The following is a 3,467-nucleotide window of genomic DNA, read 5'->3' on the forward strand; positions in this document are numbered from 1 at the left end:
CCCATTGGTGAAATATGTTTTTCCTTTTAGGGACACTTGACATTCAGGGATGTGGCCATAGAATTCTCTCAGGAGGAGTGGAAATGCCTGGACCCTGCTCAGAGGGCTTTATACAGGGCCGTGATGTTGGAGAACTACAGGAACCTGGTCTCCTTGGGTGAGGATAACGTGGCTCTTGACATCGGGATCTGCCTTGTGTGTCTTTGCTTTTTCTCTGTGTGCTCCTTGGGAGCCCCTGCATTGCTTGACTGGGATGGAAGTCTTATTGCCTCAGAAATGAAAGCTCCATGATGCTTTCTGGACTTTAAATGTCCCCTTTCATCAAATACTATGCCCCCTTCGTGGTACATCTTGTGGTACTATATGTGAAATATTTTTCTTGGTCCATTTATAATATCTTCTTTCCTACCTAAATATAGGCCTTAGATTTAGGAAAAGCCACAGCACTTCTTGAGTCTTTCTTTTTATAAGCAGGACTTTCTCTTCTTGACCTGAGTGTTATCTCCATGTTCGAACAAGGGAAAGAGCCCTGGACTGTGGAGAGTGAACTGAAAACAGCAAGAAACCCGGATGGGGGGCAATGGACCAAAGGTGTGAACTCAGGTAAGAGCTCAGGTGGGCACAGTGGAAGCAGCACCATTAGCCAGTGTGTGGGAAACTCTGCAAGCGGGGAAGTTCTGTGGTCAATGAAAAGTGTTAAGGACTGTGAGCCCTGAATGGAAATCTTTCTTTGCCCCCACTTACCATTCTGTTCTTTTGATTTTTAATAATTTTTCCTGTTGCCCTCCAGTGGTGCTGCAGCTCAAACAAAGATAAAAGCAAAGTCTTTATCAGAGTAGACAACACCCTGTCACCTGGCTTCTGTGAACTTTTTGGTCCCCTCACTCTGTGTGGCACATTTCTAAGGGTTCTCTTTTTCCTGCGGTGTCTCCTCCTGTACTTAATTCCATCTGGTGCTCAGTTCTCTGTATAGGTCAGAGCTGAGGCCTCCATAGACCTGACACCTTGAGCTATTCAGGTTCCACCCCATTTTCTGTACTTGGAAGACCTAATCAGGTGATCGGAAAACATTGGCTGCTCTTCCTTTGCATCTGGGGCCCAGAAACTGCATGGAGCTGTCTCCAGCCCTCTCTGCCTGTTTAGTTCTTTTTGAGATAAACAAAAGGCAAAGTGTTTTTCCTCCTTCACTTGCCATTCAACACAGAATGCGTCACTTCTGGTCACTAAAATGTGTAGGGATTTCTCCCCACCAACAGCTGATTTTCAGGGCACATCAAATGTGTTTTCTGTAATTCATTTGTTAGCCTGTCTACCTGGAGTTAGAGGCACATCCCACAGGCTAAGGGCTGCGTCCCCATGCCTGCCCCCCACCTTAGACACTGATCACAGGTAGTAGATTGTCACATGTCCTGACCAACCAGCTATAAATTGGGGGTTCCTTGGCCCTCCCACTCAGGTTTGATTAATTTGCTCTGTGAAACCCTTTCTATGTATATTGGTTCATTATAAAGGATATTTCGGAGGCTACAGATGAACAGCCAGATGAAGAAATCACAGGGCAGGCAAGGCGCATTGGAAGATTCACTTGGTGTGCCACCTTGTAGCACATCTGTGTGTTCAGCATTTGGAAGCTGTCATAGCCCCATCATTCAGGGTTCTTCATGGGGCTTTCATCACGTAGGCATGATGGATGTCAACTCAGTTTTCAGTCCCTCTCCCCTTCCTGGAAAATGGTGCTTGGGGCTTAAAGTTTCAGGCTTCTAATCATTGCCTTGTCTTTCTGGTGACCAGCTTCCATCGAGGCCTCTCAACCCGGAAATTCCAAGTTATTAGGAGTCTGTGTCAGAATCTGGGGAGGAGACCAGTGTATGTATTTCTTCTTATTTCACAAGGTCTCTCGGCCTTTCTTCAATTCTGTTTTATCCAACTTTACTCATGTATGTGACAGGAGTCAGTTGTCTCAGTAGAGTCAGCAGCAAGATGCTTTATGGGATCCCCACTTGCACGTGGGAGCACAGCTCACTGGAGTGATATCTCTGGTTTTAAGTCCAACATGGCTTGTTCAAGCCACTGCAACTTTCATCTTGTACATTTCCATGTTATAAATGAACTCAGTTTGTGTTTATTTATTAATTATACATTCCCTATTTTTTATGATACTCTTTGTGTTCATTTTTTCCTGTCTGTGGTGTGTGGGGCTGTCGTGTCCAAGAATGTCTATTGATTTACATGTTTTAGAACATTTCATTGTTTACTACAGAGAGTGTTGCCCAGTAGCAGTTTCTCTAAAACCTATACTACAAAAGTTTTTGAATAAATAATGTAAATATTTTTCTTTTGTTTTACTTGACTTCATACCCAGTATTAAAGTATACTTCTGTCTTTTTATTTTTATTTATTTTTTTTTTTGAGACACAGTCTCACTCTGTTGCACGGGCTAGAGTGCCGTGGTGTCTGCCTAGCTCACAGCAACGTCCAACTCCTGGGCTCAAGCAATCCTCCTGCCTCAGCCTCCTGAGTAGCTGGGACTACAGGCATATGCCACCATGCCCGGCTAATTTTTTCTATATATTTTTAGTTGACCAATTAATTTCTTCCTATTTATAGTAGAGATGGGGTTTCGCTCTTGTTTGGGCTGATTTTGAACTCCTGACCTTGAGTGATCCTCCCACCTCGGCCTCCAGGCGTGAGCCACCGTGCTCGGCCTACATTGGGAATTGTTAATACCAAGAATATATGCTTTCAAAATTGTTTATCTCTTAGTCCCAGAAATATCATTAAAATTGACTTAGTATAATTTATTACATTTGATGGGAAAAACTCAAACTGTGTCTTCTTCTGCTCTTCCATCTTCCACCACACAACAACAGTTAGAACAATACTTTTTGACCAAATGCAAAGGATTCTCCCCACCAATCAGCAAATAATCAGTTCTGCAGCAGACACCAGCTGGATGCTGTTCAATTGAATTCTGTCACTCTACCTGGAGATGGTGTTAGTCCCACAGGTTGAGGGCTCAGTCTCCAAGACTGCCACCCACTTCAGTCAGCACTCACAAGGGTAGCCTTCAGGAACTCTGACTGACTGGCTTTAATAAGTTAGAAACCATACATGACAACACACACACACACACTCGTGTCCAACTTGGTATACCAAATTAATTTTTTTTTTTTTTTTTTTGAGACAGAGTCTCACTCTGTTGCCCAGGCTAGAGTGAGTGCCGTGGCGTCAGCCTGGCTCACAGCAACCTCAAACTCCTGGCTCAAGCGATCCTTCTGCCTCAGCCTCCCGAGTAGCTGGGACTACAGGCATGCGCCACCATGCCCGGCTCATTTTTTTTTTTTTCTATATTAGTTGGCCAATTAATTTCTTTCTATTTATAGTAGAGACGGGGTCTCACTCTTGCTCAGGCTGGTCTCGAACTCCTGACCTTGAGCAATCCGCCCGCCTCGGCCTCCCAGAGAGCT

This window comes from Microcebus murinus, chromosome 32 (assembly GCF_040939455.1).
Source record: "Microcebus murinus isolate Inina chromosome 32, M.murinus_Inina_mat1.0, whole genome shotgun sequence".
Classification (NCBI taxonomy): Eukaryota; Metazoa; Chordata; class Mammalia; order Primates; family Cheirogaleidae; genus Microcebus; species Microcebus murinus.